The sequence below is a fragment of the Hypanus sabinus genome, chromosome 13 (assembly GCF_030144855.1).
Source record: "Hypanus sabinus isolate sHypSab1 chromosome 13, sHypSab1.hap1, whole genome shotgun sequence".
Classification (NCBI taxonomy): Eukaryota; Metazoa; Chordata; class Chondrichthyes; order Myliobatiformes; family Dasyatidae; genus Hypanus; species Hypanus sabinus.
The window spans coordinates 97,114,469-97,130,078 of NC_082718.1; the positions used below are offsets into that span (position 1 = coordinate 97,114,469).

At 43.9% G+C, this 15,610-nt stretch overlaps 1 protein-coding gene across 5 annotated transcripts in view; it reads left to right on the forward strand.

The window, feature by feature from the left end:
- sdsl (serine dehydratase-like) overlaps positions 1-15,610 on the forward strand; it is a 48,384-nt gene that overhangs the window by 1,450 nt on the left and 31,324 nt on the right. Inside the window, exon 1 of one of the 5 annotated variants that reach the window (XM_059988282.1) lies at positions 1,722-1,974. The exons of 2 other annotated variants lie outside the window; for them this stretch is intronic. The gene's annotated coding sequence lies outside the window, so the exon portion shown is untranslated. Of the gene's footprint in view, positions 1-1,721; positions 1,975-13,301; positions 13,327-13,758; positions 14,052-15,610 lie in introns of those variants that run through there. 2 more of the 5 variants (XM_059988285.1, XM_059988283.1) reach the window with 2 other exon arrangements.

Here is a 15,610-nt window from a genome sequence, read left to right on the forward strand (position 1 = left end):
ACTAATAACTTTGATGATAATGTGCTAAGCTGGATTAGTAAATTTGCAGGTGACATTGTTGTGTATTTCAGTAATATTTGAGTAATATTGTAAATATATTGTTTGAGTTAAGCATTCTTTGTTGTTTACAAAATGCCTTGAGGGTTACATGAAAAAGTATGTAAATGACATGCATCATTATGCTGTCATGTCATACACATTTAAAGTAAAAAAACAAACACACATGAGCCATCTCCCAGCTCCTGAGTTTTCTTTAAATTAGTCTATTTTTTGGAGTTACAAAACATAACAGGCACCAAGATTGGGGCGTAGTGGACAGCAGGGAAGGCTATCAAAGATTGCAACGGGCTCTGGACCAGCTGGAAAAATGAGCTGAAAATGGCAGGTGGGATTTAATTCGGACAAGTGTGAGGACCAACTGGGAGAGTGAGTGGGAGGGCACTGAGAAATGCAGTAGAAGGAAGGGAATACAGATCCATAATTCCTAGAAAGTGGTGTCACAGGTTGATAGGGTTGTAAAGAGAGCTTTAGACACATTGACCTTCACGAATCAAAGTATTGGAGTTGGGATGTTACGTTGAAGATGTGTAAGACATTAGCAGACATATTTGGAGCATTGTGCGCAGTTCTGGTCACCCACCAACAGGAAAAGTATCAATAAGACTAAAGGGGCACAGAGAAAATTTACAAGAATGATGTCAAGGCTTAAGGACTTGAGTTACAGGGAAATATGTTGGGACTTTATTCCCTGGAGTGTAGGAGAATGAAAGGAGGTTTGGTAGAGGTATAGAAAATTATGAGGGGTATAGATCAGGTAAACACAAGCAGTCTTTTCCCTGCTTGAAGCCTAGAACTGGAGGTCATAAGTTAAGAGTGAAAGGTGAATTATTTGAGGGGAACCTGAGGGTGATTTTCTTCACTTAGATGGTGGTGTGAGTGTGGAATGAGCTACCCGATTGATTGCAACATGTAAGAGAAGTTTGGATAGGTATGAGGATGGGAAGGGTATTGATGCACCATCAATAACTCACTCTGAGACGTGAAGGTGAGATATCGGCTTTTATTGACTGGAAGAAGGAACGAACAGTGGTTGACCACCATACTGGAGGCATCCTGGAGACAGAGAGGCCGGGCTCAGGCCTCAATCGCCTTTATACGGGGTCAGTGGGAGGAGCCACAGGAGCAGTCAGCAGGGTGCGTGTCCAGACAGGTATATGTAGTTCACCACAGGTATAGAGGGAAATGGCCCAGTGGGGGTCGATAGGACTTGGCAGAATGACAGTTTGGCATGGACTTGATTGTTTCTGTGCTGTAATGTTCTACCACTCTAAGCTACCACGCCACCTGTGTTGTAACCTCCAATCTCTGGACAAAATGGATGGGGACATTGATGTTGTTTCCCTCGACATAGGTTATGTTCCCGCCAGTACCGAACTTGACATCGTTGTCTGCCGTGCGATGATCTGCTTGCTGCGAGCCTATGTCAAAGTGTTGTCGCTTTTGCGATTAGAATCCCCGTAAAGGCAAGATTAGCTCTGGTTTCCTCCACTGAAAACCACCTCCATTGGCGATTTTGAAAATGCTTTAATAACCTGTCCTCAGAACACTTCACTGTCCCGAGAGGAGCGGGCGGCTCGCTGTTGTAGCGTTTTGCTTGTAACTGGGCAACCTGAGGCAGGTGAAGCAACTTCACAAACGCCAAACACAGAGGGAGCTGTATACCTGTTGCATAACAGGAAGTTCCAATGTTGAGGGCCGGCAGAACTGTTTCAAACATTGTTGCCCGACCATCTGTTGTAACCCAGTCTGCAAAAGCAGACAGCGAAGTTTCAGTGGCGATTGACCGTGGAGGGGACGCACTGAGACCAGGGAAAACACGCCGGCCATTAGCCCGGTCATTTTGCCCGTGTGTGCTTTTCGAGCCGGAAGATATAGTGAGACGTATCGTCACGACTTACTGCACCAGTTTTAGTGGTAAGATTGATTAATCGGGTTATTTCTTCGCAAACACATTGACCTGTTGTCTACAGCGTTTATAAATTTGCAGATGTTTTCTAGCTTGGCATAAACAGTTCGGAAAAACATTTGCAAAATATATTGTGGAGAATCGCGGAAACATTTTAGTGGGAAAATCAGAGACAACGCTTTGTAGTGTACCTTGGAGCAATAAAATGCAGTGAAGCAGAATAATTTTATTGGCTGTGCGCAGATAAATGGCGCAAATGTAGATTGTAATGATTATGAAGATAAAGGATTGGAATTAACCCGATTACCAAATAACAACACGCACTAGCCGAAGTCCCTGCTACCTGTGTGAAGTACCACGTGATTGGAATTTAAGGTCGCACAGCTGCTGTGCAGAGCAACAAGAGATTAGCCACTTGAAAATCATTGTTGTTTGTGGACAAAATAATAAGGTCACCGATTATAAATGGCGTTTTAATGCAGATTTTAGCACATGTGGAATAATGGCCCTGCCAAAATCCTTTGCATTTATGTTGTTGCTATGTCAGTCAGATGAGGTGCACAGCAAAGTGGTATCCGCTCTACAGAATGCAGTTTATGCAGCCACGGTAGATAGGAACTAAGGCAAAATTTTTAAAAGCATGTTCAAAACAGCACTTGTATTGACACCAAATGAGTATAAAAACAAAAATGGTTTTATATCTATTATTGGGATATAACTCTGGGGTGAAAGTTCTCTCTTCAGAACAGAAACTAGTCGACGGCGGCAGCTGTGTGATGTCAAAGTCGTTATAGATGGCCAAAAAAAAAGAAACAAGTTAGCTTCTCATAGGCACAAGAGGTTGTGCAGATGCTGGAAATCCACTTAGTGGTCGCGACCGGCCGGTCCATCTTCGAGACTCTCCCAGCAGATCCCGAAATAAAAAGAGAAAAATAAATACACGTTTACATTATGCCTGATAAACCTTTTCATGCAGAAGCAAATTTTACCCCTAGAACGCACATGTGAGTCGTTTTTAACCCACATTTATGGTGATTGCGGTTCTCTCTTTCCACTGCCCAGCGTCGCGTGTCTTAATGTTTGCTGACAACGTGTGACAATTGCCGCTGTCTGTCAAAATTCCTTGGAGCGGGGGGAAGAGCTTCGTTTATCTCAAACATAAACGGGCAAACTGTCCAATGGCGAAAGAAAACAACACGTGAGGGTTAAAATGTCTCATGACTTAACAAAAATTTGATCAACTTTAATCGGTTTTGACTCTAAATTGCTATTTATATTACGTCAGTTATGCAAAAGTTTGATCAGCTGTACTGTTCTTTCTTTCGAATTTTTTGCCTTTGATAGCGTGAATTCATGTTTAGCATTTCGGATAGTGTGCTAGTAATTAGCATTAATTTTCGTTTTTACTGAAAAGTTAGCGCCTCTCTCTTGATTTAGCTGTTGTATTTTTTCGGCGTAGTTGTGCTGCATCAAAGTGACTAATTAAATTAGAGTACAGACAATCGCGAACATCAATATAGGGCACTCGCTCGTGATATCCTACAAGGTAGCTAGCCAGCATGGCGGAGGCTCCACGAAAGAAGGCAAAAACGTAAAAAATTCCATGCAGAATGGGAAGAGGAATTTCTATTTACCTTGGTGAAAGACAAGCGTGTATGTATGTTGTGCCACCAAACACAAGCATCGACTGAAAGAGGGAATCGGGAGCGGCACCACAACACCAACCACCAGAAATTTCAAGACACCTACCCCCCAAAGAGCGCAATCTGTGCCAGGAAAGTTGAGGAACTGAAATCGGGTTTGAAGGCCCAGCAATCGTTTTTTCACAAAAGATGCTGCTCAAAATAAGGCTGCTGTTGAAGCATCACTTCGTGTAAGTCACCAATATTTATTCATTTATTATTCTTCATTTATTTTTTGTGTTGAAGTAAAATTAGATAAACTTAGAACTAAAAGTTTTTAAGTATTGTAATATTCTTAAAGACAGCTATGGCCTATTTGATATGCTAGTTACAGTATTTTCTTGGTTTAATTAGTATGAAAATTTGACAAAAGAATTTTATGTAATTCAAATACAATTAGCCCAAATAAAAGGCTTCAAGTTGGAAGTACAATCTGTGCTGTTTTTTCTCTAAACATTTTAGTAGGTCGATCTTGCCTTTCACTAAGGCTGAGGTAGGGGATATTGGGCTTAAAAAGGTTGGCGACCGTGAGGAACTCAGTAGCTCAGGGAGCATCAATGGAGTGGACTGAAACCTTTCATCAGGTTTGGAAAGGAAGGGGGCAGATGCCAGAATAAGAAGGTGGGGAGCGTGGGAAGTAGTACGAGCTGGCAGGTAAGGGGCAAGCTGGGGGAGGTGGGATGAAGTAAGAGGGGATGGGGGATGAAGAGGAAGGAAATAGGTGAGGACAAGTGGAAGAAGGAGCGAAAGCAGATGGGCAGGTGAGGAGAAGACTAGGAATGAGAGGGTAATGAAGAATAAAAAGAAAAAGGAAGGGCAAGCAGAAACAAAGTTCCCCTATGAAGTCCCTTTCCAAAGAAAGCAATAGGATGCTTTTTGAATACCAAAGAAAAACTTGTCTTCTGAATAAACTCTTCTGGAGCTTCCAGCTGTAACGAGGGTGTATAACTTTGGTTTCTTTACCTGAAAAGGGATATATTTTTCACAGAGGAAGTGCACCAAAGGTTCTCCAGACTGCTTCCTAGAATACCAGGTGTATCATTTGAAGAGAATGGGTAGGTCTTGGCGAGTTCTGGAATAATGAAAGCTGACCTCATTAGAACATGCAAAATTCTTTGAGGGCTCAACAAGGTATTGAGAGGAAACACGAAAAAGTCTTCAGATACTGGAAATCCTGAAGAAGGGTCTCGGCCCGAAATGTTCAAAGACTCACGAACCAGCCTAGATGAGTATGTCACCATCTTCATAGGCTCTTCAGCAAGCGTGTGGAGGACTGTGTTCCAAGGAGGCCATCTGGACACCATAGGAGAACTGGAAGATCCAAACCCTACTGAAGTCTAGGTCTGTAGCTATCAAATCGGGGATCCCCGATCTTTACAAGAAATTGGGATATGCATTATATAACAGACTAAAAGATGAAGACAGGTGGGCTTATCCATTCCTGATGAGCTGGCTGCATTCTGTGCACACTTTTTGAACAGAAATGCAAAGGCATGTCACCACCTACCCTGACTGCCTCCAGGGCACCTGAATCTACAGCTCCTACTTGAGATGAAAGATTGGCCTTCTGGAGAGGGAACTCGGAGAAAGCATCTGACCCAGATGGTTTCCCTGGCAGAGGCCAGTTCAGCTACCAGGGGTATTTGCGGACATTTTTAAGCTCTCTCTGCTTCAATCTGAGGTTCCCACGTGCTTCAAGATGACCAATATCATCCTAATAGTAAGACAAACTAGATAATATGCCTTAGTGACTCTGACATCCACCATCCTGAAATCTTTTGAGAGGCTGGTCATGGCACACATTAACTCTAGCCACCCAGTCAACCTTGACCCTATAATTCACTTACTGTTGAAAGATGTCTATATCAGATGCTATCTCTTTGGCCATACACTTGTCTGTGGAGTATCTGGACAGTAAAGACTCTTGTGTTAGACTGTTGTTTATTGCCCACAGCTCTGCCTTTAATTCTATAATCCCAACCAAACTAATCTCCAACCTCCAAGAGCTGGGACTCAACACCTCGCTTTGCAACCTGAGCCTTGAATTCCTGAACAATAGGGTGCAATCAGTATGGATTTGAAAAGGAGAATAAAACAACTGCTGTGCAGATCCCTGCAGCTGTGATCTCTGTCTCAGAGGCCGACGTCAGAACATCTTTCAAGAAGGTGAACCCTCACAAGATGTACCTGGTAGGGCTCTGAAAACCTTGCCAACTACTGGTGGCATTGTTCAAGGACATCTTCAATCTCTCACTACTGTTGTATCCTCCTGCTTCAAAAGGGCAATAATCATACCAGTGTCCAAGAAGAGCAGGGTGAGCTGTCTCAATGACTGTCGGCCAGTGGTACTCACATCAACTGCGATGAAATGTTTTGAGAAGTTTGTCATGGCTAGAATCAGCTCCTGCCTAAGCAAGGAGCTGGACCTGCTGCAATTTGCCTATCGCCACAATAGGTCTACAGTGGATGCAATCTCACTGGCTGACCAGTCGGCCTTCGATCACCTGGACAATAGCAATGCCTACATCAGTCTACTCTTTATTGACCACAGCTCAGCATTCAACACAATCATACCCTCAGTCCTAATCAACAAGCTCCAAAGCCTGGGCCTCTGTACCTCCCTTTACAACTGGATCCTCGACTTCCTTAGCGGGAGACCACATTCTGTGTGGATTGGAAATAACATAACAGCTCAGTGCTGACAGTCAACACCGGCACACCTCATGAATGATTGTTCAGTCAACTGCTCTTCCCTCTCTATACCCATGATCGTGTGGCTAGGCATAGCTCACACGCCATCTACAAATCTGCTGACGACACAACTATTGTTGACAGAATTTCAAACGGTGACAGGTGATGAGTAAGTGTACAGAAGCGAGATCAGCTGGTTAAGTGGTGTTTCAGCAACAAGTTTTCACTCAGAGTCAATCAGACTAAGGAACTGATTGTAGACTTCAGGAGGGGGAAATTGGGAGAACACGCACACAATTCTCTTCGAGGGATTAGTAGAGGAAATGGTGAGCATTTGGAAGATCCTGGGTGTCAACATCTCTGAGAGATCTATCCTGGGTCCAAAACATCACTGCAGTTACAAAGAAGGCACGACAACATTCATTAGGAGTTTGAGAATTGGTATGTCACCAAGGGCACTCACAAATTTCTACAGACATACCATGGAGAGCATTCTAACTGGGTGCATCACTGTCTGGTATGGAGGGGCCACTGCACAGGATCAGAAAAAGCTGCAGGGAGTTGTGAACACAGCCAGCTCCGGCATGGGCACTCGCCTCCCCAGCATCCAGGACACCTTCAAAAGGCAGCATCCATTATTAAGAATCCCATTGCCTAGGACACGCCCTCTTTCTCATTGCTACCATCAACAAAGAGGTACAGGAGCCTGAAGACACCCACTCAACGTTTCAGGAACAGCTTCTTCTGTTCCGCCATTAGATTTCTGAATGGACAATGAATCCTTCAACACTACCTCAGTATTTTCCCCACTCTTTTTGCACTACTTATTTAATTTACTTTTCTTTTTTTAGATATACTTACTGTAATTTTTAGTTTTTATTATATATTGCTATGTACTGCTGCCACAAAGTAACTAATTAAATTACATATGCCATAAACCTGATTCTGATTCCGATAACCCAGCAACACCTCCTCAATGGAGCTGAGATTGAGGGGGTTGATAGCTTCAAGTTCCTAGGAGTGAGTATCGCTAATAGCTTGTCCAGGTCCAACCATGTTAAGACTACAAGCAAGAACATTCACCTGCATCCCTACTTTCTCAGGAGGGTGAGGAAATTTGGCACTTCTCCTGTGTCTTCCAGCAATTTTTATCTATGCACAATCCCATCCCATCAGGATCATCATGGCTTGGAATGGCAGTGACTCTGTCCAGGACCACAGGAAACTGCAGAGAGTTATCATAGCAATCAGCCTCCCTCAAAGGACTCAGTCCACACTTCTCGCTGCCTCGGTAAAGCAGCCAGCATCAAGCTAAGACCCCGCCAGGACATTCTCCTCTCTCCCATCGGACAGAGCTCCCACTGAGCTCAAGGACAGCTTCTAACCTGCTATCATTAAATAACTGAATGTTTCCCTAGTACAATAAGATGGACTCTTGACCTCACAGTCTACCTTGTTATGACCTTACACCTATACTGCAGTTTCTCTGTTACAGTTTTACCTTGTACTACCTCAAGGCACTGTTGTAATGGATTGCTCTGTATGGACAGTCTACAAGGCAAGCTTTTTGCAGCATTTTGGTACACGTGAACGACCGTTGTACAATTGTCCCCCAACCACTGATTGCATGCCCCCGTCTTGCTCCTCACTTCTGACTGCAGCTCTCACTAACTGACCAGTTACCCTATTTCTGTTTGTCGTCACCTAACACTTTCCCAACAATCCCACAATTCAACCTATCCCTCTGACCGCCCGCCACCTTGAACTAGAACCAGTTCCTGCCCTGCCTTTGCATGCACTGTACAAAGGAAAAGTCTTGGCTTGTGTGAGGGAATCTGTGGTAAATGTAGTGTTGGACCTCGTGCACTTCTGCACTGACAGGTAGCAGGCCCAGAACCAAAATGCCTCTGGATTTATTGGGCAGCCACACCTCGGTGAATTTCCAGATCAGAGTCAATCAACTGCACTGATTTGTTTGAAGCCTGCTTTATCCAGGACACGAGAAGATTCCCTTTCCTTCTTTGAATTATGCCATGAACATTTTTACATCCTGCTTAAAGAACAGGATGTCTTAATGTCTCATGTTTATACTAATTTCTGATGATGTAGCACTCCCTTGGTTCTGATTTAACTGTCTAGATCAAATCCCTGAACTGAATCAGCTTCTGACCCACACAAGTGTGCAGCCACTGAGCGACTGAGGATGTTGTTATTGAAGGATGGGTGGCAGTAAAATCATTGCTGGACACTTACATCAAGCTTGACTGGCATTAGAATTACTCATCCATCCTCTGTCCAGCTAGCCATAGAAATGTCATCTTTTGCAGCCTCTTTTAAAGTAGATACAGTCATTCAGCACAGAAACAGGCCCTTTGGCCCAACTAAGATTCTCAAAGATGCTCGTCTTTCCCTGTGTTTGGCCAATGTCCCTCTAAACCAGGAGTTCCCAAACTGGGGTCCACAGGTTCCTCGGTTAATGTTAGGGGTCCATGGCATTTAAAAAACCTTTGGGAAACCTGCTCTAAACTGTTCCTTCCTATCCTTGTATCCATCCGAGTTCCTTTTACATGTTGCTAATATACCTGCCTCAACCACTTCCTCTAGCAGCTCATTCCATTTACTGACCACCCTTTGGGTGAGAAAAAAAATTGCTCCTCAGGTCTTCCCTTCCCACTCTAAGCTACTGTCCTGTAATGTACTCTGGGCAAAAGACAGTGTGCAATGACCCAATCTATGCCCCTCATGATTGTGTGCACCCCTGTAAGATCACCCGTCAGTCTCCTATGTCCCAAAAAGTCCCAATGTACACAGTCTCTCTCCATCACGCAATCCCTTCAGTCCTGGCAAAATCCTTGCAAAGTGATATAGAAAACAGGAAGTTCCTTTAATTCAATCCAGTCAGAATCAGGTTTATCACTAACGTATGTCGTGAAATTTGTTGTCTGCGGCAGCAGTACGGTGCAGTATGAGTTACAATAAAAATTACTATGAGTTACAATAAGAAATATAAACAAAACAAAGAGTGCAAAAAGAGCGGAAAAAGTGAGGTTACATTCATGGGTTCATGGTCCATTCAGAAACCTGATGGGCGAGGGCAAGAAGCTATTCTTGAACTTTTGAGTGTGTGTCTTCAAGCTCTTGTACCTCTTCCCTGATGGTAGTCATGAGAAGCGGGATGGGGAGGGTCACTACCTTCAGGCATTGCCTTTTGAAGATATTCTTGGCGGTGGGGAGGCTAGTGCTCATGATAGAGCTGGCTAGGTTTAAAACTCTCTGCAGCTTTTTCTGTACCTATTCATTAGCCTTCGAAGTTCAAAGTAAATTTATTATCAAAGTACATATATGTCACCATTTACAACCCTAAGATTCATTCCCTTGCACTCATACTCAATAAACCTATAGAATAATAACTATAACAGAATCAATGCAGGACCACCCAACTTGGACGTTCAACCAGAGTGCAGAAAACAACAAAATGTGCAAATGCAAAACAAAAGAATAATAACTAAATAAGCGGTAAATATCGAGAACATGAGATGTAGAGTCTTTGAAAGTGAGTCCATTGGTTGAGAATAAAAACATGGAAAACCTACAACACAATACAGGCCCTTCAGCCCACGAAGTTGTGCCAAACATGTCCCTACGTCAGAAATTACTAGGCTTACCTATAGCACTATATTTTAAAAAGCTCCATGTACATATCTAAAAGCCTCTTAAAAGACCCTATTGTATCCGCCTCCACCACCATTGCCGGCAGCCCTTTCCATGTACTCATCACTCTCTGAGTAAAAAACATACCCCTAATATCTCCTCTGTACCTACTTCCCAGCACCAAAAACCCGCGTCCTCTTGTAGTAACCATTTCAGCCCTGGGAAAAAGGCTCTGACTATACACACAGTCAATGCCTCTCATCATCTTGTACGCATCTATCAGGTCACCTCTCATCCTCCTTCGCTCCAAGGAGAAAAGGCCGAGTTCACTCAAACTATTCTCATAAGGCATGCTCCCCTATCCAGGCAACATCCTTGTAAATCTACTCTGCACTCTTTCTATGGCTTCCACATCCTTCCTGTAGTGAGGTAACCAGAACTGAGCACAGTACTCCAAGTGGGGTCTGACCAGGGTCCTATATAGCGGTAACATTACCTGTCGGCTCCTAAATTCAATTTCACGATTGATGAAGGTCAATACACCATATGCCTTCTTAACCACAGAGTCAACCTGCGCAACACACACAATTACCAGCATCTGCAGATTTCCTCGTGTTTGCTCAACCTGCGCAGCTGCTTTGAGCGTGCTATGGACTTGGAGCCCCAGATCCCCCTGATCCTCCACACTGCCAAGATTCTCACCATTAATACTATATTCTGCCATCATATTTGACCTACCAAAATGAACCACTTCACACTTATCTGGGTTGAACTCCATCTGCCACTTCTCAGCCCAGTTTTGCATCCTATCAATGTCCCACTGTAACCTCTGACAGCCTTCCACACTGTCCACAACACCCCCAACCTTTGTGTCACCAGCAAACTTACTAACCCATCTCTCCACTTCCTCATCCAAGTCATTTATAAAAATCACGAAGAGTAAGGGTCCCAGAACAGATCCCCGAGGCACTCCACTGGTGACTGACCTCCATGTAGAATATGACCCGTCTACAACCACTCTTTGACTTCTGTGGGCAAGCCAGTTCTGGATCCACAAAGCAATGTCCCCTTGGATCCATGCCTCCTTACTTTCTCATTAAGCTTTGCATGGGGTACCTTATCAAATGCCTTGCGGAAATCCATATACACTACATATATCTTCATCAACGTGTTTAGTCACATTCTCAAAAAATTTCAATCAGGCACTTCAATGATGGGGCAAATGAAGTTATCCCCTTTGGTTCAAGAGACATATGTCGTTATCTAAGAATTCAGCCATTGTTACTGTCGGCAGCTTGGAAGCAAGATACAGCATCACTTCTGCAAGTACAGGGAAGAAATCTTCAACCCATCAGAGGTGGAAGCATGAAAATTAATTATACTGTCCCATGCATGGAGTGGAACAGACGGAAAGTGTAACAGGGGTTAATAGTGTGAGTCTGAAGCTCATGTGTCTCGTGAGATAATGTCCACTTATATTGGCATTTTTATATACATCTGTGAGACTGAAAGCTCACGGAGCTGATGTTCCTCTATATTACAGTCTCCTGGAATGTGCTGTAAATTTACTGCAGTCTGACATCGTCGTAACACTGTGTGCTATGAATCAGAGATGATATAACTGAAAATGAAGAAGAGCCTGGATTTACATTTGATTTATTCAGAGTTTAAATTAGAAAGACTATGATAACCAGGCAATCCACTGAAGTTGGCAATGATAGTTTTTCTCATGGAGTGCATTTGCTTCTTTGCCAAGCTCATCATTTATAGCAGATGGTTTTAAAAGTGGAAGGATGCCAGCTTAGGCTTTCCTTTGCAAATTTAATGATTACTATAACTTGCAACAATAAGCCAAGTGTTTGCATTCGGGCCACTGTTTAAGGGTTAACTGAGCATTGCTTAAGGAATTTGAGACTTGCCGTGAGAGCCCATTAGCCTCGCAGATTGCTGGTTTCTGGGTATTGTACTGGTCAAACAGCAGGCTGGCCGATGGAGCAGCACCTCCAGTAATGAGGGCCAGCAGCTGTCCGCCCTGCTAATATGTCATCTAAATCCCAGCAGTGGCATGGAGCGTTTTGATATCGCAAATACTGCTGCCAGGGACTGGACACTCCGAGGTTGAGAAATTATAGGATTGATGATCAGGTGGTAGAAGCGTCTCCTACAGGGAGCAGGAGAGAGGAATTTTAGTCGAATTGGCCACAGTTGCTGGAAATAATGCAGAGAAACGACAGATGCTCTTTCAAGGATCCAGAGAACAATCGGGGAGATGTCTGACCTGAAGAAATTAATTAAGCCAAAAATATCGTTTTGAAGGTCGTGCTCTGGTCTCCAGCGAGCGTTAGAAAATCTGCTTTGAAGAGTTTTGAATGTGGATGAGAATGCAGGGGGCATGATTCAAGGTCTGACGATGACACAAGAGTTGGTGGTATCGTGGACGGTGGAGAAGGTTGTCCACGGTTACCATAGGGTGTTAGGTCAACTGGGAAAGCAGGCAAGAGAATGACACAAGAGGTTGTGCAGATGCTGGAACTCCACAGCAACACACTCAAAATGCTGGAGGAGCTCAGAAGGTCAGGCAGCATCAATGGAAAGGAATACTTACTGTTCTATAGGTTTGCTGAGTATGCCCACAGGAAAATGAATCTCGGGGTTTTACGTGGTAACATAATGTAATTTGGTAATACAATTTACTTTGAACTTAAAACAGTTGAGGTTTCGGGTTAAGACCCTTCATCAGGACTAGAATTTAACTCAGGCAAGTGCAAAGGGGTGTGTTTTGGGAAGTTAAATCAGGGCAGGATATACACAGTGGATTACAGGGGCTTGGAGAGTGTTGCTGAATTAGAGAGACTTGGGGGGTACAAATGCATTAGACCCTGAAAGTGGCAATGCAGATAGGCAGGGTGTGAGGAAGGTGAATGGTATGTTTGCCTTCATTTACCCCCTGTTAAGTTTAAGAAGAGGCCTGCCATTTGTATTCACAGTTGTATTAAATGTTATTTGAACGACATTCAGGGTATTGTATGTAGTTCAGGCCAGCACACTACAGTACGGGTATGATTGCATTGGAGAGGCTGGCACTTACTGCCCATCCTGACAGCCTTTGGGATGCGGACGTGAGACGTTAAAGAGCCAGAACAGATTTTTAATGCTGACTGGTAACCAAGCCGGACTTTAACCCAGCCCGGGACTTAGTGAGACTTTAACCCAAGCCTCTCACCAAATTTGACTTAGCCCGGGCCAATAGCAAGAATTTAAACATGCTCTGGGTCATCCCACTCGATTCCAAGGGTCAAACAGTGATCTTCCACTGGATAAGTTTCCAAGGCACAGGTAAGCGTTTCAGTGGCTCCTCGAGAAAAGTTCTCCACCTGAAGAATAAATGCACGTCAGCCTGCCATTTGACCTTAGGACTTGATGAAATTCGAGACTGCAGGGTTTGGGGGCCGAGCTGGTCTCTAGGAATTGCATGGCGCTGAGGTGCCTTCGTAGCTCCCTGCGCTGCTGACGCGGACTGAGCACCTAGCCAGGTTGCCCACTTCTGCCTCGCGGTACGGAGCAGATTCCTGACGCTGTAAATCGCTAGAGGTGTTGAAACGGGGTTTTATTAGCATGACTATCTTGGCCAGTGTTTTACCTTTACCTCGCATACCAAACCCCTTTGATTGTGCACTCATTACCTGGTTTGAGATGGCACTACTGAAGCTGTGCGACAGCTTACTGGTGGTTCGAAAGCGAAGAAATTTGATTTATAACATTACTAATAACATTTTTTTTGAAGTAAGTTGTGGTAAACTATCACCACAAACAATGAAGAGGCGAGCGAAGGCAAACCGAACTTGAGAGATGTGCCCTGCTGATGCGCTGCAAAATGGATGCACTTGGAGTCAGAGCCATGCTGGTTGGAGTGGGCGATTCGGAGAGGAGAAGTCGGGGCAGAGGGGTTCCGATACCTGCCCAACAAGCCTGGGTGCAAGGGAGGCTGAGAACAGCTTCTCCTGCAGCAAAATCTAAGCCCAGAGTGATTCACCGTGGCGGAGTCTGGGTCCTAACGTGAGGTATGATCTACTGCTCGGACAATTTAAGTACCAGCTTGGATAGACTGAGGCCTCCTCTCTCTGTGACACTGAGTTTGTCTCCAGCTACTGTGCTTCATGTCTGTGAATGTTGCAGCCATTTGCCCCGCTTACATGATGAACTGAATACTAAGGCTTTGGGCCTACTCCAGGATTTGGATCTAAGGACTCAGTTTCAGAATGCCGTTGTTATTTCTCGCTTCTGTTGTTTGCATGATTTGTGGGTTTTTCTCCCCTCTTTCTCTGGTCGCAAAGGGTTGGGGGTTGGTCTTTAATTTTTCTTTTATTGGGTTCTTTTGGGTTTCTTGCCTTGTGGCTGCTGTAAACAAACTAATCTCAGGGATGTATAATTTATGCATTCCTTAATAATAAATGCACTTTGAATCTTGAAGGGGAATCTGATTACTGAATAACTAAGATCTCTCTTTACCTCCGCAAAGTCCAACATGGCGCAGCAGCATAAAGTTACCTTAGGAAAATTTGCAGAATTGTTATAGCAGTGTTGAGTTTTACTCATTATTGTCCAAGCTTAAAGCTGAGAGGTAGATTCTGTCTATAAGCACTTACTGTAAGCATTAAAGGTGCAGGCCCCAGTAACCAACAAACTGCTGCTTCCAAACGGTACTCTTCTCAAAGGGGGTTTTTAACCAAAATCTTACACTAGCTACGCAGTCTCCCTCACCTGGGTTAGAGAGTAGGAATTGACGCTAAGTTATTCTGAATGCAAAGCATATAGCCCAATGTGTGGCATCTTTGTACTTTTGAAAACTTCCATAGAATTGTTTGCTCCAACTTCTTGCCTACTACAGTAAGTGTGCAAACTTTCTTGTGGCTACAAAGCCACGTTTCCCCACACTACATGAGCACTGTATCAGCACTGCCCATTTTTTCTCCCCTGAGTGATAATATCATGGGTTGACTCAAAACCTCAGCATTACCGAGGGACATCTGCATTGTTGAAAGTGACATCCTGATGATTTATTCAACTTCATTCTCTCTGCTGCTCTGGTGAATGTGGAAAAAAAAAGCAGAATTCGTTGTCACTCTTGGCAAGAAGGGTAGACGAGCTTTCCCCAGTCTCTGGCGAACAGCATTTCATCTGTCATCATCAAAAACAAATAATATGCTCACTTTCACACAGCTTTGTGTCAGATCTCAGCTTGTTGCCAATGCTGCTATTTCAACATTGGCAAATAGTAGCTGCATCAAAAGTGCTTAATTGGATGACTCTCTGTGCTGTGTTTAGGGAGTGTGTTATTGCTTTGTTTTGATATTATTGTGAGAAGGAATTAAAAAGACAATATCGGAGGACTTTGCTCTATTCTGGCTGCTGCCGACAGAAAGAAGGTACAGGAGCCTCAGGACTCAAAGCACCAGGCTCAGGAACAGTTACTATCCCTCAACCATCAGGCTCTTGAACCAAAGGGTTCAACTTTACTTGCTCCATGATAGAAAACTTACCATAACCAACAGGTCACTTTCAAGGACTCTTCATCTCATGTTCTCGATGCTTATTCATTTATTATTGTTGTTGTTTTTGC